This window comes from Leuciscus leuciscus (genome assembly GCF_965113295.1).
Source record: "Leuciscus leuciscus genome assembly, chromosome: 18".
Classification (NCBI taxonomy): domain Eukaryota; kingdom Metazoa; phylum Chordata; class Actinopteri; order Cypriniformes; family Leuciscidae; genus Leuciscus; species Leuciscus leuciscus.
In genome coordinates, this window is record NC_138742.1 from 18,421,652 (window position 1) to 18,447,353 (window position 25,702).

At 37.7% G+C, this 25,702-nt stretch overlaps 1 protein-coding gene across 1 annotated transcript in view; it reads right to left on the reverse strand.

Annotated features, from left to right (window-relative positions):
• Positions 1-21,837, reverse strand: part of camkvl (CaM kinase-like vesicle-associated, like) — a 52,189-nt gene extending 30,352 nt beyond the window's left edge. Inside the window, exon 1 of the mRNA XM_082145477.1 lies at positions 21,620-21,837. The gene's annotated coding sequence lies outside the window, so the exon portion shown is untranslated. The remainder of the gene's footprint in view (positions 1-21,619) is intronic.
• Positions 21,838-25,702: the final 3,865 nt, after the last annotated feature.

A 25,702-nucleotide genomic window follows, 5' to 3' on the forward strand; every position in this document is an offset into this window, starting at 1 on the left:
TGGAAAAAATGGCTCTGTGGTAGTTTAATGAGGACATTGCATGGACCTACTGCAGCTGATGAAATAAAAAAAAACATTGTTTTTTCACAAGGTGAGGTGAATCTGGGATATGAAAGATGCAAGTGTGAGAAACAGCCTTGCGCGCCCATGCGAGTGCAGCCATGTCTTCGGAGGAGAATTAGGTCAGTTGGGCTCCTGGGAGAATCAGAGGGAAAAAGAGAGAGAAAGAGCAAGAACACGAACAAGCGAGTGAAATAGAGAAGACAGCGGGGATAAGGGAACAAAGTAGAAGTTTAAAAGTGAAGGATGAAGGAGAGGGAGAGAGAGAGAGAGAGTGAGAGAGAGAGAGAGAGAGAGAGAGGGAGAGAGAGAGAGAAATACCTGAAATGATTTAGGTGGAAGATACCAAGAGAAAACAGCTCGGCATCAGTGCAATGCTTGTTGTTTTAAATGCTTTGCCTTCAAGTGTCTTTGCGACAATGAACTAAAAAAACACATGTACACTGCAAAAATGATTCATAGATCAAGTAAAAAATGCATGAAATAACCATGAAACATTTCCAATGGTATACTAGGCTTTTTTCAGTTTACTTCGAACAACTATCAACTTAATAACAATAATAATTAAATGCAGATATTTATTTTCTTTTTTTTCTTAGGTCATATATCCTTAATTTAAATAATGCTTTGTAGTTCAGTCCCGTGCACCCTCTTCCCAGCATGCACTGGGACATAGATAATTAATATGGTTGTACTGGCCATTTGTCAGTTTTATTTTCACTACTGTTGTTGATTTTGCTGGCATGTTTAGAAATTTGTTTTCTTTTATGCAAGATAAATTTTCGTACAGTTTCTTGTATGGTCATTTATGGCAGATTTTACATCATGAGAACTTTAAAACACTAAAGAAATTTAATTAAACTCAGAACAAGACATGCAAACTATTGCCTTTAATGTTTTAATCATTTAAGTTTTATGAACACTTTTAACTGCATAGACTGACTCTTAAAGTATCTATACAAATGGTGTAGAGATGCTTATGTGGTATAACATTCAAAAGATGAAACAGAGAGAATAATCTACACTACTAAAGTTTACACAAGAGAGTATCGACATTTGTGATGTCTTTCAGTGATGTCAAGCAAACTGCTGATCTTGTGCACGCCACAACAGCTCTCCAGCTAAACTAACGGTGATGTGTTCCTCCATCCCCCCTTCAGTCATTCAAAAGCACAGTTTCATCTCTCGCTCTGTACTGTAGGGCTTGACACTGTACTGGGGTAATTAGTTAGTGGCTGGAATAAACGTATGAAATATTAAGGGACTTCCAAAGGGACCAAACTTCAAATGAAAATCTCGCTGGCCTTCTGGAAATGTGCCAAGCAGGAAAACTGGAAATATGTACTAAAATTAACAATAACAGGAAACGTGTATAAATGTGTACTCGGGATGAGTGTCATTACAGATTTCCGGATTCGATTCAAATTCACAAGTTCTTGATTCTGATTCCATTAGATTCAGTTCTGATTCATCCGATTTCATTTTGCTAATATATGAAAGAAATTTCTCAGCTAATGTTGTATTATGCAAGGAACCTTCTAAGTTGGTACATTACACAATTTTATATGCAGTTCATTTGCTATTTATTTTTATTTATTTATTTTCACATATATAATACTAAACACAATATCCTCTGTGGAGAGCAAATTAAGTAAACTTTAACTTTATTTCTTGTTTAATTAATGTATAAATTGTTATACATCTATAACTCATGAACACTTGTTTTTTATTTTTTATGATTCATTACAAAATAGACTCACAAGAGTTCAAACTTGAACCGTTAATGTTATTGAATATGTCAATGTTTTTTGGTCTTGGCGGACTAGATCTGCTACACTGCTGCTGATGATTATAGGTGCTACTGCAGAGCAAATATGAGCTTGCTACTGCCAATAAATACACAGACACGCAGCTGTAAGCATGTAAGATATGCTGCCGCTGCAAGAGTATACATCCTGTAGCAGATCTAGGCAGGTGGAGCTGGGGGAGGTGGAGGGTTTCAGAGGAACCAGACTCAGAGCAGTCGCAAGGCCTGTGCCAAGTGTGCGACTGTACAGGGCTTTGCACCTCCCCAGGGCCTCACGCCAAAGTAAAGTGACAGCTGACTTGATGATGTAAAGCCAATAGTTAAAGTTTATTTTTGTCCTTCGGAAATACTATCATAGTTAATACTATCAAAAGTAAGACTGTGTATCGTGATGCTGTATTATTTTGCTTGTTAAAAATATACATCGGGCCCTATCTTGTACCCAGCGCAATTGACTTTGTACACCGACGCATGTATCATTCCTATTTTGCACCCGTGCACATTGGACTTTTCCCTCCACAGACGCACGTCGGTAAATTAGGAAATGAACTTGCGGCCCCGGGGGCGGTTCAGCGCAAAGAGGAGGCGTGTTCCGGCGCAAACGTTCCCTGATGATATTTTGCAGGTTTAGAAAACAATTCTGCCACTGACCAGGAAAAACCTAGTCTAAAGTCAGTGGCGCGTTGCGCATGTTATTCATATGCTATTTTAAGGGCGCATGCTTGGCCATAATCAATGTAGCGTGTGCACAAAGCGCATACACTTTGCTTATCTCATCAACACACAGACGCAGCAGTTCTCATTTTTAGAAAACCATACATTATTACAAGGAACAATACTAACACACGAGGGAAATCATTGTTGTGTCCATGAAGATGTGAAAAAATAGGCATAAATCTAGCTTACACATTTACCCCAATTTTTATACGCCTGTTTAACCGAAGCTAATTTGGGTGGGTTTCTCCCATCCCCATACAATGTCACTTCTCTGTCTTTTACGGCCCTGACGAGAATGTCGGTCTCCTCGGCTGTGAACCGCTGCTGGCGTGTGTCCGCAAATCCGCCGTTATAATAGCAATCCGCCATGGAACAAGCGCGCCTGCTCTTAAAGGGAATGTGAGATGTCGCTCTGATTGGTTTATTTCACGTTACGCCCAAACCACACCTATGAATAATGAAGCTACTTCAGACCAACCAATTTTAGATTTGCGTTGGGCGCAAGAGTCATTTATCCCGCCGGTATAATAGCAACAGCGCCCAAGACCCGCCCACAAAGTTACTTGCGTTTCGCGCTTGATACTTGCGTTTCATATCGTTAAAATAGGGCCCATCAAGTTCATAAAGACAGCTTTATTTAGTCCATTTTAAATTCAGATTTTGGCCACCTCTGAAATGGGTCAAACCATAGATATTACCTGAGAAGTTCATGTAAATCCGCTAGAAATCCATGCTCATTCAATGATGTGCATTTATTGCATGGTTGGAGAAAGCATGGACGCCTGCAGGATTTCATCTGACAGTACGCACAAAGGGGTTTTATTTATCTCTAATAAGTTACAAAAGCATAGCCTAACTATTAGGCACTTTTCGGACAATCAGTGAGAGCAACGGTGCTGCCGGACGAGTGTAGCCTAGTTCATCTCTAGATGTTTTAAACGTTTTTAAATCGGAAAACTCCTGAAAAACAGTGCTAGATGTTATCTCGATACTGTCTGTTTGTTTAACTGACTGAGAAAACACTTCAGATGATTCAGTGAGAGAGTGATGATACACCACTTGAGACAGGCCTGACCAGAGTATCTCATTGGCTGCAGGATCAGCTGAGTCCAATCAGCTTGTATCACGTGTTAATGATGTGATTGCTTGCAGATTGCATGTAAAGGACCTATCAGCCTGCGCCCTCTAGATATTCATTTGTTTGTGAATAGGGTCTATATTCTACAATACCGCTATAGCTCATATTGTATGTTATTGATTCACTACAAAGAACCAGCTCAAAAGAGTAATTTGTTCATTAATCGGATTACAATCAACCCTTATACTATTTCATGCAGCCATTCTAAACAACTTAATAGAAAGACCATGTTTTATGCCCATTATTTCGCAGTACATAAACGTTTTGTCTGTTCAAAGCAAGATGTGATTAACTGGAAAATTTATATTTTTACCCTGTCCTAATGTGTCCTGCCCTCATAGTACAAATGTCAATCAACAGGCTGACAAATTCGGTTTGTGCAGCAAATTTCCTCAACTGCACTCAGATTTTAATGAACATTTTAATTTTAAATATTTATGAATAAAAACACTGATCAGAAAAAAGTAACATTAAATATAAAAGGCAGCCAACTTCAGTTCTTCAAATTTAAACTTTACAGTAGAATGTTTTTAGAGAAGTCACATGTTAGAAGAGTATAATGAAGGGAGAAGTCCTCTGCTAAAGGCATCAGCTTCAGAGATCGAAGACCAGAGAAGCTGCAAGAAAGCACCAGAGCGGGAAAATGAAAGGCAAGTGTAAAATATTCAGCAGTAAAATCCGCTCCCTTGCGAAGCGAGATCTGATGATTGAAATGAAGATTATGGTGGCCATGTTGCGAAAACTCTCAATGTCATTTATCCTCTTTGTGCCCACAGACTGAAATTAACCGTCGGGCTGAAAAATTTCCCACACTATCGCAAAGGGTACTTAACTCATTAATTTGTTTTAATACAGATTCTGATGTTTGTCCCCTCAAGAGATATATTATGAAATGCTCGCCTCAACAGCTCATTTGCAAAATAGCACAGTGCTACCTCAATGAAGAAAAACACATTGACTGGAAGTCAGAAGTGCCGACCGCAGAGGAAAGTGAATCAGCGGGCCAAAGTCACTGAAAATTGCCCATCTGGAGAGTTTGGCTGCTTCCTCTCACTGTAAACTGTCATTGCCGCCTGTCACACCAACACAAAAACTCACAGCGCTAACAGTTTAGCTATTAGCGTCATCTCCTATACTCTAACCTAAGGCACATCGTTACAAAGCAGCCAAATATAGGACCAAGGGGTGACGATTCAGAGTTTTAAGTAGGTGGATTATCTAAAATCAGGTCAGTGAAAGACATAGCAGGCTCATTTCCCTTTACTTCCATTGTATTCGCTTGATACTTCAATAATGCGTTGTGCAATAGCACTCCTCTCTGTCAGTACTGTAGTAGTTGATCGTCTCAGCCTCGTTCATATCTAGAACATTAGATTAGACATCAAAGGTTTATTTAAAGTACGCCTAGAGAGGGACAGAGTGTAGAAGTGTGTTGAGGGGTGAATGGGTTTTAAACAGAATACATTAACAACAGAGCGTACATGTGCGCATGACTGTGCGTATGATGCTACAGCGGTTGACTTGCTATCACGGATGGGTAAATGCTTTTGAAGAGAGAAGTTGGTCGGGAAAGACAGCAGAAAGGAGGACAGGAGGAGGGAAAACAAAGTGATCAAAAACAAGGAGACAAGAGGCCAAAGGGCAGAATACGAAGAAAATCTGTAGGAGGACAGAACACATGAGTCAGATTGTGAAAATGTTAAAACAATACATTGTTCGACTGTACAGCTATATTAAAACATCAATCATTTATTTTTACGGCTGGAAGAAAAAGGAATATGATTTTTCATCTGCTACGTTGCAACATTAACTCAATGAAATTTAAATAAAGTGTGTAATTTTGTTGATTTAAATACTTTCTCCTAACTCAGCTTAATATGCAGAAAAACATCCAAAAATATGGTTTGGTTCATTTTTACAAACCCGCTTTAAAAAAAAAAGCTCTATTAGAACATACCAGCCCGACACAGAAACATTGGTTTCTGCATGGTTTTACGTAAAATGTGCTCATAAAATGGTAAAAGTAGATTGCAAAAAAGTTTTATCTGATATTTTTCCTTTAAAAAAGTTAAATTATGCAGTTGCACAACTAACACGGCTCCTCACAATCAATGGATAAAAAGTGCAGCCACATTCGCTGGTGATTTCAAATCATAACAACAGAACTGTTCTTAATGATTCTACGACAGGGTTATTATAGTTAACTAAAACCATATAAAGAACATTTTTTATTACTTGAAACAAAATATTACAATTTACAATTTTTACATTTTATTTCTGCTAGTTGCCAAAGCAAAATTTCTCATTTTCATTTAGTTTAACTGTACTAAAATATCTAGAACTAAAACTGAAATAAAAAAATTATAAAAAGTATATAGACATTAAAAACAGTCTTCTTCAATATATATATACAGTACAGGCCAAAAGTTTGGAAACATTACTATTTTTAATATTTTTGAAAGAAGTTTCTTCTGCTCATCAAGCCTGCATTTATTTGATCAAAAATACAGAATTTTTTTTATATATTGTGATATATTATTACACTTTAAAATAATTGATTTTCAATTTATTATACTTTAAATTATCATTTATTTCTGTGATGCAAAGCTGAATTTTCAGCATCATTACTCCAGTCTTCAGTGTCACATGTGACATCCAGTCTATAACATGATCCTTTAGAAATCATTCTAATATTCTGATTTATTATGAGTGTTGGAAAAAGTTCTGCTGCCTAATATATTTGATGAATAAAAGGTTAAAAAGAACTGCATTTATTCAAAATAAAAAACATATTTTCTAATAATATAAATCTTTTTTACTATTACGTTTTTATCAATTTAACACATCCTTGCTGAATAAAAGTATTGATTTATTTCAAAAAAAGAAAGAAAAAAATTACTGACCCCAAATTACTGACCAGTAGTGTGTATTGTTGTTACAAAAGATTTCTATTTTTAAAACATTTGCTTCTTTACATTTTTTTTATTTTACTTTTTATTCATCAAAGTATCCTAAAAAAGTATCACAGGTTATGAAAAAATATTAAGCAGCAGAACTGTTTCGAACTTTGATAATGAATCATCATATTAGAATGATTTCTAAAGGATCATGTGATAGACTGGAGTAATGATCCTGATAATTCAGCTTTGCATCACAGAAATAAATGATCATTTAAAGTATAATAAATTGAAAACCAATTATTTTAAATTGTAATAATATATCACAATATTATTTTTTTTCTGTATTTTTTATCAAATAAATGCAGGCTTGAAGAGCCTGCTGGCAACAGTTGATAAGGTATGAATGTTCACTATTGCTTTTAAGGTGATGTCAGTTCTGTTTGGTGCCAACAAAGGTGCAGAAATACACACAAATTCAGTTTACTGCTGTTTAATAATTTGAAGGCTTACAAATCTTCTTTTAAAACATGGACAAAGGCTCCAAATTGTGCTCTTTCACATGCTCTGTTTTGTGGTTTGCTAAAAGCTGAATAGCAAACCTTGCCCGTTCAATGATATCAGTTTAAAAAAAGAGCAGTGATTTATCACTGTCTTTCTTATAAATAGAATTATCAGACATTTATATTATGACACCAACAGCAGCAATTAAATTTCCAGTTCTGCAATGTTTTTATTTCACCCCTCCCTAGATAAATAAACAGAAAGAGGAAGATAAGTGGCTCAGTGTGGGGCAGCATTAAAATGAAGAGTATGTATAGCGCGCCGGCACCGCTGTCATAATGAGAATAAAGATTTAAATGGCAAAGGCTTCATCTCTTTTTGTTCCTCATCTCATTCTCCATTCTCTTTTTCCATCTCTCTTTACCCTCAAGTTGGGAGTAATGGTGGACAAAACGAGGCTACAGGGAAGGGTCCTCATCACTGATTTATGTTTGCTCCCGTGTCCCGCATTATTTACCGCACTTTGAATATAATAGAAAGCATTGCCCATCACAAAAGCGCGAGTCTTCATTGTGATGCTGAACGCCTCAACATGCATATCTCGCTCACAAAGCCCTGCACCCCCAACATCCACAATTATTTTTCTCTCTTTTTTTGCTTTGTTTTATGGCAAATGGTGTAGTGGAAGCTGCTCTGTCTATTTCAATGCAATCGGAAACAAAATTATGCTGAAAAAGGTGCCTAAGCAAGGTGGAGTTGGTGGAAAGCGCTCTTCAAATTATAGATGATTAAAGAAATTTGATGGAGAGAGAGAGAATGTTTGAGCGTTAAGACTCACATGACCCTCGTAATGGCTTCGTTGTCGGTGTATCTCAATTACAATATAATTGCCACTCTGTTCCTGTGTTAGTTTCTGCTAAAGGGGCTATCATGACACTTCTATGGCTTGGCTGTGGTGGTCTTAAGGGGAGCAACTCATCCTTTGTTTGTTGCCTATATATGCATATTAGTAAAAACAATTATGTTATATTATCTTTCTTTAATATGATAGTGAGGAGTGCAACAGGGGGTGGAAATTATTGGTGTTCAACACGCGGCTGACGCAGATCATGGCATCTCAGCAGTGCTGTAAGCTCTAAGCTTAACTCTTTATGACCCCAGAGAGGGTTCACTGACGGCTGTGGAAAAGAACCTCAGCTGGCATGAATGAGGGCATTTGCTGGGGTAATGGGGCACTTAAAAGCAACAATTAACATCTTCTAACAAGATCAAGATATATTTCCTACTTGGCCTCTCTGAACAACTGAATTATTATTCTCTTAATGCACATAAACATGCTTTAATCCAAACTTACACTTATTCTATATTTTATCAGAAAATATTTGGTGGCCAGTTATCATGCCTTTAATTAAACCCATGTCCATGGCATTGTTAGCAACTTGCTCTACTGTTTGAGAAACAGGAATATTAAAACATACATAATTCGTGTCCATTAATTAACACGCGCTAATTGGTAATGCGTGTATGAGTGTAAATGAGTGCGGATGTGTTTATAATGTAACATTAGTATTCACAGGTATTTGTATGTAAAGCGTTGTTCTAGCAGACATATATTTACATTATTAATATATTGACAGCATCTAACTGACCAAAAATATGCAAAAGTCCACTGCCAATTTGTACATCAAAAGTATTTTCTGGGTGCATAGATTCAGTTTACAAAACATGAAAAAACTAAAAAAGGAATCCGTACACCAAAAAAGTTCAAGATCCATTGAAAAGTAGTATTTTACTGAAGATTCTCATATAAAGGCACAACAGAATGCCATAGTGCACTAACAAAAAAGTGACTGTGCACAATAATAATAATAATAATAAAAACCTTTCAGTCCATCTACCATCTAAAATCTGTTTGGGGTGTGGATTCCTTTTTTTTTTTACAGCATCTAAAACACAAATATTTAATGAACTAACAATTACTGACCAAAAAATGTTACAGTAGAATATTTTAGTTTAATAGAATATTGAATTTGTTCAACACCTTTATTTATTTAGTGTAACTCATTTTGAAGGATTCCATCACTTAACCCAAGTCTAACTTTTAAAACAAATTACATTACGGAATAATTTATTTTTAATTTTATTTCCTTAAAAATTTGTAAATACTGTAAATGTATAGTATATTGTAACAAATTATCAATTTATTATTTGTTATTTGTTTGTAATTTATTATAGAATTTATTATTTGAGTATAACAATTTGTTATTATTATTATTGTTGTATCTAAATAATAGTACATTATAGAAATATATTCACATGCATTTAAATATAATTAAATAATATTAACAAATACATATAATATAAAGGATTTGTAAAGACACAAATTTACATTCCTAAAGACATTTATCTTTTAGATGCTGTCAATACATCCATATAATTATGTTTCATTATATATATCCAAACAATGCATATGTCACCATTTCGTATGAATACCTAAAAATACTAATGAGATCAGAGTGGCAAGTGTGCTTGTCTAAGTTTATTCTTAAAGCACCTTGTATCTATTCAGACTGCACATAAAATAGTCCCAATCACAAATTTATAGTTATTGTAAAGCTGATTAGATATGAGCTATAAAACCTATGAGAATATGTTTCACAAGCTTCTTATGAATCCTATTCCATTCATCATTATGGGAGGGTGTTTATAGAGATTACAAATCCATCAAGGAGAATAGCTCATTTGTTGTAGGCTGATATGATTAACGTGTTTACTTCATTTGCTTAAAACTGCAAAAAGCGATGAGCTTATGAGCTGAATGTTGGACAAGAGACTTAGACGCCTGGAGTACTGAAATACACCCATCCATTTACAAAACGCATCTGTGGGAGGTGTGTTGTGTGTGGGCAAAAGGTACGAATCTAACTTGAAAGTGTTTGCTATATGTAGTCTAGCATCAAGGTGGCCCACAGGAGTCAGATTGAATGCTCACTGGTTAGAAACTGAACAGAAAGGCTTTGTATAATGCTCATATTGTGGATTACATGTATGCATTCTTTTTCGATGAATGTATTTATCTCAGATCTTGAGGGTAACTGCTGTGATGAGTCTCCAAAATTAAGTAACCACTTAATTGGCAGCATCCAAGAGGTGAAAACAATGTTGTGTGTCACAGTGCTAATAGGCATTAACATGTTTATAAATAACCGATTGCATATAGAGCTTTATTTGTGACTCATTGATTGTGATTTCCCTCCACTAGTGTTATGGAGACTATAGTATGTAATGTTTCCACACTCATAACAAGCCATTTGAAAAATGTGAACTCGCTAGCATATGTTCCTTGCAGAGGTTCTCCACTCTGTCTAGCTCAAGGTTGCCAGCACTTACTCATGTTAAAACCCTTTTCAGGTGAGTCTTCAAGTGCTCCAAATGACAGCCGTCTCACTAAAGATGCATATCCTCCCATCCAAAAGGGTTAAATCTGTCTGATCGGGGGACTCGCACAAAGGTGGAAATGAAAACAAGTCAAGACAAGCAACCAGACAAGATTAAATTCCCAGCTGAGGTTTCCAAGATGCCTATGAACGTCACTCCATCTTTTTACAGTGACTGACGATTTTGGCTTAAAATTACATTAGACCTGATCAAAACAAATGAAACATCTTAGACTGTACAAGACACCCATTCACTGTTATACTGACATAATGGTGCATTGAATTCATATAAAAGAACCCCAGAGTCCGCTGATATCCTGAATGTCAGCATCATTATATGTGTTTCTACTGGATGAAGCTCTGAATCATTCCAGCCCTTATCCTGGGTTCTATTACCTCCAGCCTCTCAACAAATTACACCACTTATGAGAGTAATGGGCTTGGTTGTGAATTCCACTGCTGAATTTGGCGACTGATAGGTGCTGAAGGTTAGAAAGATGTACAGGGTTTGCCGAACAGGAAACTCATATGGGCCAAAAAAGTGCTATTATTAGGGGAAAGGAACTCTGTGCAAGCATTACTCCCGGCCAGTTGCCCGAAATGTACCTGTTCATACCTGATAATACTCGTGACGAAACCGGCTCAACCTGGATATTGTAACATCTCGCAAGGTATTAGGTGTCGACATCTGTGTAGGTGCCATACAGATGTCTGTTTAGAGAGGCATCGTTTGTCAGTCCCCAGGAGGAAGCAACACTCCTAGTGGACCCGGGGGGAATCCACAATCCAGTGGGCTAATCTCTCTTTTTGTCTGGAGACAGCTCTCCCTGCAGTCCCCCAAAACCAACAAAGAGCTGCTCAGAGTGTCTTAAGCTCTCTGTGCGGTCCAAGTACACATGCATATTGGACATAGCAACGATAAGGCTGGGTCTGCCTTGTCATGAGGAAGCACTTGCAGGTTCACCACCTGATCCCTAAAAGGAGTAGTGAAAAAACTTGGGCACGTACCCAAGCCGTGAGAGTATGCTGGCCAAACTCTGGGCATGTTTCGCTGACAGAGGACTCCTGCAGGTTCTCAACCCTGTGGATGGAAGTGAGCACAGTCAGGGGGGCCATCTACAATGAGAGGGTGCTTAACTCGACTGACTCTAGAAGGTTCAACTTGGGGCTCTAAGCAGGACCATCAAGTCTACAGAGAGGTCCCAGGAGGGAATAAGGCACAGCCACCTGGTTTTTCACAAAGATCTCCTACCCATGCAATGATCAGGCACAAGACTGCTTAGCATCAGCATGGAGCCAGTCTCTGACTACAGGATGCTAAGGCAGCACTGCATTTCTTGGAGGACTTAACCTCTTTGCGCCTCTTGAGGAACCTTGATATTCAGCATGAGTTTTCCTAAGGACTTACCGCCCACTGCATTGTGTTGTGTCGCTATAGCAGCCACATGCACTTTTAGGGTGGAGGGGACAGCCACTTCTCCAACCTCTTCTGCAGGAATGAAGCACTGATCTAACTACCCATCAGCGAAGAGACGGCACTTTGAAGCATATAGCCACCTTGTGGAGTGTTTCAGAGGTCTGGGTGTGGGTGCCAAATTGTGCCGTGTCCCTGAGAAGAAAGATCCTCCCAAATTTCGGTGGGAGTGGAGGTGGGTTGGGGTTGTCTGTCGTCAGGAGCTTCGGGTGGGCCAGTACGGTGCAAACAACATAACCTGTTCTTTGTCCCCCCTAACTTTGTACTATGTCCATGCAAACAGGTTTACTGGAGAAAATGCAGATTTGTGCCAGCATGTCTGTACCAAGAGGGGTCTCAGTCAGGGAATACCACGGCGGGCAGTGGGAGGATTCCTGGGGAGCTACCAGGTCTAACTGTGCTTCTCCAAATCGACTCTGAATCAGCTGGACCACCTGGGAATGGAGTCTCCACTCTCCCTGAAGTGTCACCCATCGTGACAGCAAATCCGCTGTGCGATTGAGTTTGCCTTGGATATGAGTGGCCCACAGTGACTTAAGACCCTGCTGACTCCAAAGAAGGAGATGGCAGGCGAGGTGTGACATGCAACGTTAGCATTAACCACCTTGGTGATTTATATGCTATTGCTGCTGTGTTGTTCGTCCCGACTGACATAGGATTACCCTGGATCAACAGCTGAAACCTCCACAGGGCCAGCAATACAACCAATAACTCGAGGCAGTTGATGTGCCAACGAAGTCGAGGTCCTGTCCAGGCACTGGACGTTGCATATAGATTCTGCATGCACGTTGCATATAGCACCCCTGCCTGTGTTGTACGTGTCTGGACACTTGTTCTAAGGGAATCATACTATATCATAGTACTATTGTGAATTCAATTCACCTTGCTTGTGAATTCAATGTGATTCAATTAAATAAATATATGCCCTGCGGGTTTAATATATGCGCTTTAATTATTTACATGCGTGTAGGTTACGAGCACCTCAGAGTGGCTCTGTCAGGCCTGGTCAGGGCTAAACACCCCCAAATGCAAGCAAAAGCACCCTCAGTTGATACTGTACTAATATATTGGCGAAACAGATTTGGCAAATGCTCCAGTGCATATTTCTGTTTGCGAGCTGGAGAACGTCAAATGTATCTATGTACAACATGTTTTTGCAGTGGTGAGCAATGTGGCCAATCACAGAGTTATTGATCTCTTGAATGCAATGGCCAATCATAGGTGTTTAAGTTGGTCAGATCCACTTACCGCTCAAAATGCCAGAGTTTTAATTCAGTGCTGAGTTATGCAGGTTCGCGAAATCTCTCATTAACAAACAGGGTGTAGACACAATGTAGGTAAGAGATTTATTGTGCATTGTTGGCAGCTTCAGTGATTATAACGGAACTTTGTGAGATGATCACGATGAACTGACAAAATGACAGCGTTTAAGTGATTGTAAAGCGAGCTTGACTCGCTTTCGAAGCTATACAGTCTATATAATCCATTGATTAAAACTATTGTTTTTCATGCTGCTAAGAGGTCCGGTGGTATATTGCATGCTGCAAAGTTTCGCAAGTGACATTTACATATGAATGCTGGATTCAATCTGCATGGGACAGAAATATGACGTTAAAATACATTAAAGCAATATAAATGCAGACTAATAGATTACTAGAAAAATATATTCATAGCAAAATATTTTTGAAATTCTATTCCAGTTATTGGTACAAGTGATGACTTGTAAATAATCTTAAATATCTCACTGTACACTGCTGTGGTGGAGCTGTTGTTTAGCCTACATCTGCACTTTACTAGATCACCCTCAGAAATTTCAGAAGCATCCTCAGTGATTTGATTCTGGAACTGGGCCTGGGCTTCGTTCACAGTAAATGCTGCTCCACATGAACTGTTATCATTCACATGTGTGGAGTGTGTCTCAGACTCCTTCTCTGCATATGCTGTGAGTTTGGGTTGCTTATAACGTTCATCTGGGAATGCAGTGTGCACCATTTCATCAGATTTGTAAGGTAAATTATTTATAAACCTACACCAACACACGAGAATACATCAATATGTTTCTAAATATGCAAACTTCATCCTGTTTTCAAAATAAAAGTTTAAATCCTTGTTCTGAGTTTGCATGTTTTTATGTCCACATATTCTTGTTCATGAAATTACAATGGCTGTAGCATTTCTATCATAAAGACGTGGCCAAATATTAAAGACTAAGTAAACATTTGAATCAAATGTTGTTTGGCCAATATTAAAGGCCCACTGAAGTGCCTTGGAACACACTGCTTTGTATGATGTGTTGATGTAATTTCCACTGAAACAGGGAGCTAAGGTGGGACATATTGAATGGCTCCTCCCCCTTTTCAAATAGCCAATAGCATTTAGTTTACCTCACAGACTGCAAGTCAGTTGTCTGTACTTGACAGCACCATGGAAGCAAATCCGAGCGCTGATGATATGTTCGATTCAATAGTAGAGGTGTGAATAAATTCTAGCCATTTCAGTCCTAACCAACGTACAGTTGGAAAACTGAATAAAACTCGAGCAACCGAACTCACATCTCCAACCAGTGGTGTAATTTTGTTTTAAAAAGTGGGTGGGATAGGTGTGTGGGGGGGAGGAGGTTGCTATACAATGCTAAGATATGTACAATGTGTACTATAACAATGTTCGGAAAAAAATAACATTACGATGTCCAGAAATCAATTTCAATAGTACATTGGGTTTAATTAGTCATTTAATGAGATTTACAACAAAAAAAAAGCTAAAAAAAAGGACATTTTGATTTTAGGGGGCCTTTAAACAAGGATTTGATATGCTGTAAAGTCTAACAATATCAGGCCATTAGCACCCTCTGCAGGCATTTGTTACAATGCATAATGTACAACATCAGATGACTGTTTATATTATGTATTTTAACAGTTTTGTTCTATTAAACCATATGACTACTTGTTTTTGATACTTTATTTGAACCAAATATGATCACTTTATTGTAATTATATATGTGTTTTAAGTCATTTTAAAGGCTTAGGTCTTTGCTTTGCATTACTCGAATAATCATTAAAATAATCAACCAATTACTTGATTACCAAAATAATCGTTAGTGACAGCCCTACTCCTATGCATCGACCCAAATTGAGTAACCGTCAATGGGGATGCCATACGCCCCAGGAGCCTCTGAAACTGTTGCAGTGAGACCGCAGTTTTCTGTCTGAATAAGTTCAGACTTTTCAGCCTAAACTTTCCACGTTCTGCAATGAGACTTGCCATCATAGTAACTGAGTCCAACTTCACACAGAGAAAAAGAGAGAGTTCTACAGCAGGGAGAGCTTGCTTTTTCTCAGTTGACCTGAAGCCCCGACTGGCTGAGTGTCTAAGCACCAGGTCCCTGTGCACACACAATAAATCTTGAGAGATATTTGAGAATGCGAATACCCACTTTCCTTAGCGGGGGCAAAGGCAGTCTCCATGCCTTTTGTGAAGACGTGAGGTAACAGGGACAGCCTGTAGGGGAGGACCTTGAACTGATATGCTCGTCCCCTAAGGGACAACCGTAGGGACAGTCTGTACAGAGGGAGAAACGAGAGATGAGAGTACATGTCTTTTCAGGTCTATCACCTCAAAACAATCTTGATGGTGAACGCACATTAAAATGCATTTTTGGAAGAACCTGTGAAGTGTGTTCTGGCAGTAAAAAGATACCTTCCACGACTATGATCCTCATGCACCACAAGTAACTGGTAAAGTAACTAGTAAAGTAACTGGGGCGGAGCGGCACTCCAAGCCCAGAAACCAATAATCTAATCGTGAACGCTCGGGACAGGAGGAATCCACTTGAGCCCGATGTTTGTGGTAGCCCGGGCAAGCACAGCAGCCATCTCAGGATCAGACTCAGTCTGTGAAACCACCTGTTGGTGGGGCCCAGGTGAGTTATCCACATCAGAAGGCAAAAACAAACCCTCAACCAAGGTCACTTTCTGCTTAGAAAAGCAGGGATGTCACAAGACAAACAACCACAAAGTTCCCATTGTCATGCTCTTGATATGTGTGCATGTACTATCCACAAAAGCTGTTCCAGCCTGGGCATGGCCCAAACTGCAGCCAACTGATGGAGATGGGTGTCGACCACATACAGAAATACATGCGCGATAAAGCATCTTTAAAAAGACGCTCTTTGTCCGTGTTTGCTCTTTTAGAAGAAGTCTCTCTTTTATAGAGAAACTCTCTTGTTAGAGAATATTTTCTTTTGGAAATTTCTCTTTCTAGTTTCTTATTAAAGCACCCTGCAGGGGAACTCTTTTGCACTTATCTATGCATGTGGGAGAGAGAACCGCTGAAATGCGTCGTAGAAATCCAACAATGCTTCTAGGCAGAGCTGAATGGAGAGAGAATCACAGATGCGTCTTCTCGGCCCCAAAGAAAAATTAATGAGTGGATGCAAGCCATCTCCTTTTATACCCGTATGCCCAGGGGAGTGGCATGCAAATTCAACTCGCCAATTCTCATTGGCCTTTCCTTAAGTATTAGAGGTGTTTGAGGCTCCCAAGTGCAACCACTAGTGTCACTGCACAACGTCGAAGTGATTGACAGATATAGCAGGTAAGTTATAGCAGGTACACTGTAAAAAAAAAAAACTGTGAAAATAGCTATAGTAAAAACCTGTTAATTGATTTATTGTAAGTTACTATACCATACATGTGCAATTTTTTATTATTTACATTGCATTACATATATTTTTACTAGTGCTGGGCAAAGATTAATCGCGATTAATCGCATCCAAAATAAAAGTTTGTGTTTGCATAATATATGTGTGTGTACTGTGTATAATTATTTTGTATATATAAATACACACATATGCATGTATATATTTAAGATTTTTTTTAATTTATATATAAATTATTTATATTTATATATAATATAAATTATGTATAAATACATATACAGTATATACATGCAAATATTTCTTAAATAAATACATTTACGTACATTCGTGTGTATTTATATATACAAAATAATTATACACAGTACACAGTATGCAAACACAAACTTTTATTTTGGATGCGATTAATCGCGATTAATATTTGCCCAGCACTAATTTTTACTGTAAAATACTTTCAAATTTATTTATCTTTTTGCAAGTAAAAACTACAGATTGCCATAACATTTAATGTCAAATAAAACAGTAAGGACGTTTCCAGAAGATCCAAAACATCACGTATGAACATATTTTATATAGTTTTGCTTCTTCTCATTTTTGTTATCAGTATGTACATTAGGGCATTTTGTGTGACATTTTATGTTATTTAGTTAATGTTTGTTGCATTATTTCAGCATCATGTATGTTTTGCATCTTTTATTTTTGTGTATGACAAAATGCACAGTCTATATAGGAATATTGGCCATGTTTTATATACAGGTCAATTATGATTAATTCTAATTCATCAGTCCAAGTAGGCTTGGTCTTAACTGAAAGCAACTTGCACTGACATATCTTAAAATATGTCACTGCCATTGTTTTGTCTCAAGAAGCACACCAGTTATGATCTTTTCTAAGTCAGGTTTATAAAAGATACTTGAATGTCCTAATTTAACTAAGGCCTACTACTACTGGCTTAATCTAAGCCCTGTCTGTGAAACCAGAGGATAAATATTAATATTAAGTAAAATATACACACACCGGCCACTTTATTAGGTATACCTGTTCAACTGTTTGTTAACACGAATATCTAAGAATCTCTCACAAAACCTCGAACCTTGAAGCAGATGGGCTACACAGCAGAAGACCACAACGGGTGCCACTCCTGACAGCTAAGAATAGGAAACTGAGGCTGCAATTCACACAAGCGCATATAAATTGGACAATAGAAGATTGGAAAAATTGTTGTCTGGTCTGATGAGTCTTGATTTCTGCTGTAACATTCAGATGGTAGGGACTGAATTTGATGTAAACAACATGAAAGCATGGATCCATCCTGCCTTGCACCAATGGTTCAGGCTGCTGGTGCTGTAATAGTGTAGGGATATTTTCATGGCACACTTTTGGCCCCTTAGTACCAATTGAACATAATTTAAACACCACAGCCTTCCCGAGTATTGTTGCAGACCCAACGCTATCTCACGACCAATTCGTACGAATTCGTACGAATGATAAAAAGTTGGCTAATTCGTACTAATTCGTACGACCTCACTATTTTGTACGATTTGTCTAAACCCACGTGATGGGTAGGTTTAGGGGCGGGGTCAGGGGTAGATCATTCGTATGAATTCATACGAATTGGCCAATTCGTAAAATATGTACGATTTCCCGTGAGATCGGGTTGGCAGACCATGTCCATCCCTGATAGCTACTTCAGCAGGATAACGCGCCATCCCAACTAACAAAAATATGTTCTTAGAATGTTTTGCTAACATTCCCATTAGGTTATGAAAACTTTATTTCTGAATGTTTTTTAAACGTTGAAAACGTCCAGTTTTCTTAATGTATTAACAGCGTTTTTTTCTTGGTTAATGTGAACGTTAAAGGAACATTCCATTCAATCATTTTGAAAATGTTATGAAAATGTTATGAAAAAGTTATTTCTGAATGTTTTTTAAACGTTGAAAACGTTTTTTTAATGTATAAAGAAGACCATTCCAGAAACATTATTTCAGGGAAGTTTTTTACTAACTTTTACATAATGTTAGTGAAAGTAATGGGAACGTTCCCTGTTAGCTGGGATGTCACAAAGCTCAAATCATCTCAAACTGGTTTCTTGAACATGTCAATGAGACACTACACTCAAATGGCCTCCACAGTCGCCAGATCCCAATCCAATAGAGCGCCTCTGGTAAGTGGCGGAATGGGAGATTCTCATCATGTATGTGCAGCTGACAAATCTGCAGCAACAACATGATGTTATAATGTCAATGTGAACCAAAATCTCTAAGGAATGTTTCCAGCACTTTGTTGAATCTATGCAATGAAAAATTAAGGCAGTTCTGAAGGCAAAAAAGTGTCCAACCCAGTACTAGCAAGGTGTACCTAATAAAGTGGCCGATGAGTGTACAATATGCCATCCCGCAATAACTGAAACATTGTCACCACATTTATTATGGTGAACTCCTGGCAACCACAGCTTCTTTTTGGTCAATTTAACAGGATATTTTTTACACTGTAGTCGGAGCCATATATCCTTACGGGGAGCACTCTGACTGCATTACCCAAGTTTGAGTCCTGGCTCAGGGTCCTTTCCTGATCTTATTATCCTCTCTTATCCACTATCCTATTCAAATAATGGCAGAAAGGACTAAATATAACTTCAAAAAAGAGAAAAGAAATAAAAAGGCCAAAAAACATCCTGGCAGAAATTACTACTCTACCCCGTAGCTGACCCCTGTTTCATTCTTGTAATGCAATTCCACATCCACACTACCAACTTTTTTTGTTTTGTTTGTTTATTTTTATTGCTAATCCACTGTGGCCCATTTGCTTTTCCACTCAACCTCCATTTTTTGGCACATTCTGAATTGGAGTCCGTCATGGCCATTAACCGTTTATTACAGATCTGTTCTGAGGCTTAGCATTTGTGAAATCCTGTAAATGAGTGTTAGCTAGGAATTCCAGCATCATGCTGCTATGTGTTAAAAGGATGTGCAAAATTTCTGTCGAGTTCACAGCTCACCTGTGGGTGCGTCTGTCACTTTCACAAACACCTCTCTGGCTGCAAAGGCTATTTAAGTGGGGGAAGGGGTAAAACGTTCTCTGTTTCAGCAGCTACGACCTGCAGCTGAAAGCTCTAGAAGGTTTGACAGTGATATTTGCATCCTCAAACAGCAATGCAGGATGTTACTGAACAGAAGTATTGCCATCAAATAGATGGGCTCTGCATATAAATGTTAAACACATGCCAAATCCCTCATTTTCATGATTTCATTTATGAAGTTTAGCTGAAATGTTAATATAATAAAGATCTCAGATGTAATTCGTCGAATGTTTTCCGTCTACAAAGCATTGGATTTCATTCAGTGTGTCTAGCAATCGACAGAACCGATTAATAAAGAACTTGATGTGCCACAGAGGGCAGGCATGTCTTCAATGGGCTAATAATAATAATAATAAGACCAGAGGTTTTAAATAGGGAGTATGTTAGTGATGGCACCATACTGGGTCTGCCAATGTTTGATTAATTAAATTAAGTTTTGTAAAAAAAAAAAAAAAACATGACATGATGATCAGATAAAACCTCAATATTTAAACAACTTCGACCAAAAATAAAATGCAGTAATGAGTATTTTAATGCCTTCGCAATGTAAACACCATTGCCCTTTGCATGAATAAGGTCGAAGACCTCTGGTTATTATGAATGACTGAAAACAATAATAAATATTATTGACAGAGCACTACATGTGTGGGATTCCAAAAATACAATGGTTTGAAAAACATACATTTGAATTAGTGTAACAAAACCAAAACCAAAACAAATTTTTTTTTTTTTATTTCCATTGGAGTTGCACCTGTTTTGGAAAAGTCAGTAACTTTATTTTAAAAATTAAAAATGTCATCAAAATGTCAGTGTGTGCTTGTGGATATTTTATTATGCATTCAGAACACACACGCATACAGACTTTTGAATCTATTATTGAAACCTTCACATAAATGTTTTATACTATTATAACCTACACTACCCCTAAAACAGGTTTGACTTTATTAGAAGGAAAATAGATAATCTTTTGAGCCTTTCAAATAGCCTTTTCAAACCCACTTAAAATGTACGTGGTTTTCAACATGTTAAACATGTTATGTCACTATAATTGTGAGGTCATTTCATTTGGCCCTCTAGTATAGCAAAGCTGTATAGCCTACACAGGCTTTACTGACCCTGAATTTCTCTAAAACAAGCACTCTCGAGTTAAGCCTACTTGTACAATAAATGGATGAATATCTCACAACATGACAATAGAAAAAAATGCGACAAGAACAAAAAAGAGCCATGAGTAATGATCACTAAGCACAAAAACAAGTTGATAAACCCATTAGGGAACGTGATGTCATAGTATGTGCCTTATTAATAATTAATTTGTTATTTCAAACCCGTCTCGATTTGATTTTGATGGCTTTTTATCTCGGCACTATCACCTGCTCTTAAAACAGTTTCGAAAATCTCACGCAACGATGCAACGTCGCTAATCGGAAAGCTCAACTGTTTCTCTTCTCACTCTTCTTTCTTTCTTTTTTAAAGGGTATCCTGAAAATCACGTGTTAAACAACTTTCTGTGTAAATGCGGTCAAGGCTCTAATTAGGCTACTACAGGAATAATTAAAACACGCAACACTTGAGGAAATCGCGCGCAGAGAAACAGCATCTCGACCTCACACGTTCACCGACAGGTAGATGTTTATTCGGCATCTTCACGACTGCTTCCCTCGCAAACTCTATCGCAATCTGTAAACTTGAACATGGGTCGAAATGAAAGAAATCATGATGTCCTAGTTTGTTTCAACAGATGTTCCGCCTGTTTTGCGGTGCTATTCGATAAAGAGGAAACGCTTTAGAGGAAAGACATCAAACAAAAATCAAAGACAATATACCAAAAGATCTAAAGTTGTTTTACCTGCTCGGATTGGCACAGGGTACGCACGGGATGGATGAGGAAATCCAAACTTTGAAGACTGCGAGCCCTTGATCGGCTGTTAATGGCTCGTTTATGAGAGACGCATTAGATCGGCGCAGTTCTGACAAGACTATATGCGAGCAATGCTGCTGTCTATCCCTCCCTCCCTCTCTCTTTCTCTCTTCCCCAGAGAAATAAATAATCTCTGCTTTCATCTGGATCACTGAATCTCTCCCTCCCTCCCTCCAGTTTGCTCTCTCTCTCTCTCCCTCCCTCCAGTTTGCTCTCTCTCTCTCTCTCTCACACACACACACACACACACACACACACACACACACACACACACACACACACACACACACACACACACACACACACACACACACACACACACACACACACACACACACAGAGACGTTTCCATAGACTTCTATTGTGTTTATACAGTGTTGATATTTTCTCATAAACCCTCGCATAAACATTTCTACATTTTTAGATCATAATTGAAAAAATGTTTTATAAGCCATTTTACTTTTGAGCATTGACCGGTCCCCACAACGGATGAGATTTTAGAGCCTATTTTTGCTTGCAGCCAGAGCCATCACTAAAATTCACAGGGCCTGGGGCTACATTATGGACCTTCTCTTCGATGGACCAATTTAGTTGGCTATACTCTATTGGACCTTATTGGGCCCCTTAATCAGTGGGCCCCCGCAATCTAGCAGAGCCTTCATAAAAATAAATAAATCCATAAATCAATCAAAAACAAACATGCAATGTCCAATACACCATTATACATATTCCTTTCTTTTTATGCATAATTGTACACACAGACACAAGGCCCTATATCAGATTTGACTGAAATGACTATGTTTGTTTTTATGTAATTGATGGGACAGTATGCTTAAGTTTGTAAGTATTAAATAGCATCCGAACGGATTTGCAGTGAGTAAATTACTGGTTCTCCATCCTGGACCTGAGCACTTCACAGTTGGGACTTTATTTATCACCTGATATATATCAGTGGCTCATTAGTAGAGACTGCAAGACCTGAACTAGGTGTGTCACGTTCAAAATGTGCCGAGCTGGGGCCCTCCAGGACTAGGATTGAGAAGCACTAGCAGATTGCAAGCGACAGGATTACTACATCGGATTAAACTGCAACAAACATCATTTCATTATCTGCGCATCAGATGAAAAACATGGTGGGATGGTGAAAATCTCTCACTCTTGTGTCCAGTTTTGTTTTTACTTTAATATTTTATAGGCTCTCGCTCTGACAAAAGGTATTGGAGTTTCCTAATGACTTCTGTGGGGTTTTATGTAGTCATTAAAGCTTTAGACATACCAGTAGTCTTCCACAAATGAAATAATACTGGCATCTCAGCATGTACCAATGAGTTTGGTATCTGCATGGTCTCACGCCATTATGAAGTTCATCAGTCAGACTGGGAAATGAGAAGTCCTTTCTTCCAGTCTATAGCCATTATGTCTCTCTGAGAAGAGCTAGTTTCTTCTTAATGGGGTGAACCATTGAACCACACAGAGATCAGGGCAGCGATGCTGTACAAAGTCTATAGTGTGCCAATGGGATACGGACAGATGGCTGTGTAATTACGCAGGAACTAACCCTGTGCGTATGTAGCTTCCGCTTTCGAATGCGAATATGCTCAATTATTCTTGTTTTCTCAAGAAAACAACTATCATGTCATTCCATGATAACTGCATGACAGATCAGAACAGAAAATTTAATGTGCTCTAATTTAGATGGTAATGCAACATAATGTGGAAAGAAATTCAACATCAAAGCTCATTGTGCTAAACACACACTTTTAGCCTCAAGGAGTTCATTATGGCAAGCAACACAGAGCAGTAGTAGATATCTAAGATATGGATATGTAATAATAATAATAACTGTAAATGTAAGGGATAATGTAATGTATTTTATTTTGTGATGTGACCGACTGACTGTACATTATCTTGCTGCTTATGATAATGATAAATACACTTAATATACATAAACAAATAAATGTGTATACATGAATGTTGATTCAAACTAAAGAAAAATTATATTTTAGGCCTACAATATACAAAACAATCATCAATATGACAATAACATTAATAGTGAAGTCCTCTGAGGTCATCTTCACTTCATTCAATAACTGAGACACAAAATGGCAGCAGTTGTGTTTGAATAAAGCAAGAGAATATGCGATTTTGAAGGAATCGGTTGAATGAATGATTCAGTGACTCATTCATAAAGACAGTCAGTTGTTTCGTTCCTAAATAAAATGAATCAGCTTTTTTGAACGAATCGGTTGACACATTTGCTGTGTCCGAAACAGCTCCCTATTTCCTATATAGTGCACTATATCGGGTTTAGTGGTGTCTGAATTCTGAGTGAACAACATAATTTCCTTACATTCCTATACTCTGTATACAGACAATGCACTCTGATTTCAAGTGTACAATCGATGTACACTTGGCAACAAACTATTTGCAACATGAGACGGTGAAAGACTTTTACAAATGTAAGAGTACCTTTTTACAGATTGAAGTACATGAAGATATTGTGAAGCGAAATTATACAGTTTGATTGATTGACAATAATTATTTTCAACTGTATTGTGTACATAATGTTCATTCATACGCTCGTTTATTGTTGTTAATAGTTATTTTAAACAAATTAAACAAATAAAAGAAGACAGTGTAGGCTATTTTTAATATAATAAACATCATAAACATGACAACTAGTTGTTTTATTCTCTTTATTATGAACATACAATAAATGCGTGACAAATGAACAGTGAAAAAATACAATAGTGAATGAGTGAACAACTGAGCGATTCGGTCATATAGTCTGACGGTCTGGAACGTGTACACAGACAGTGAAATGCCGCTCAGCCAATCAGATTTGAAGACTTAAACTGTTGTATAAAGCCAATACATTTGATAGTGACAATTTTTTTTTTGTCTTGGATAAAGACTTTTCAATACTATTTTTTCGGTTACACTTTATTTTAAGGTGTTCTTATTACAGTGTAATTATACATTTAAGTACTGAGTAATATTAATTAACGATGTGAACTTATAGGGTTATGGTTAGGATTAGGTTTGTTGTAGGGTTAGTTGCATGTCATTATGTATAATGTATTATTACTAGCTACATGTAATGTGTAACAAAAACACAGTAAAATTAAGTGTTACCTATTATTCTTTAGTGGTTCCATTGAATGCACAGACATAAAACACCAAAATAAAATATAACAAAGCCTTACGTCAGACTTGTCTTTGACCCATGGTCCATAAAATCAAAAGCTCTATAATTAGCTATTGGGTTTTAAGAAGGGAGGAAATGGCCCCACTGGCACAGGCCTGTGTAAGACAACCTATAATTGGACCACAGGCACACCCATTGAACCAGCCACACAGTGTCCCTGCATCATGCATTACCATTTAATTGTAATCATTATATTGCCCAAATGTAGTTGCAATCGAAGAAGATCACGACTTAAACGACAATCTGTTCAATGCACATAAATAAGAAATCTGTGCAGTGGTTTACAAACACACACCGATCTGTTCATGTATTTCTGAATTAGGGATCAAAGGATGAAGCAAGCGGTTGCAATGCTATTCATCATACGGTTATTTCCCGTGCTGGAACTAACACGCATTTGTCATTTTCAGATAGCCTTTCAGGGTGAAATTTGGCTTTCGCCCACATGAGTTCACACTGTGGCCTTGGGTTTGTGTGACAAAGCTTTCTTCAGAGAAAAATAATATCCTTCAAAAATATACAATAAAAATGTGCAGCAACTGTGATGTGCAGTAGCTTAAAGACAACATAGATTGAAATGGTGTGTGCTGGAGAGATCAAGAGCAGATGGATGTAATTCTCAACAATATGCTCCATTGAAACGGGGTAAAACTAACGGTCTTCAAATACAAATCTAACAAAAATAGAAACTGCAGGTCCTTGAATTTACTTAGTTACGTAAAGGCAAGCTTTTACAGAAAATATATGAAAAAGGCTATTTTCTAATCTAAAAAGATGCAGAATAAGTTACGCAATATGCTTAG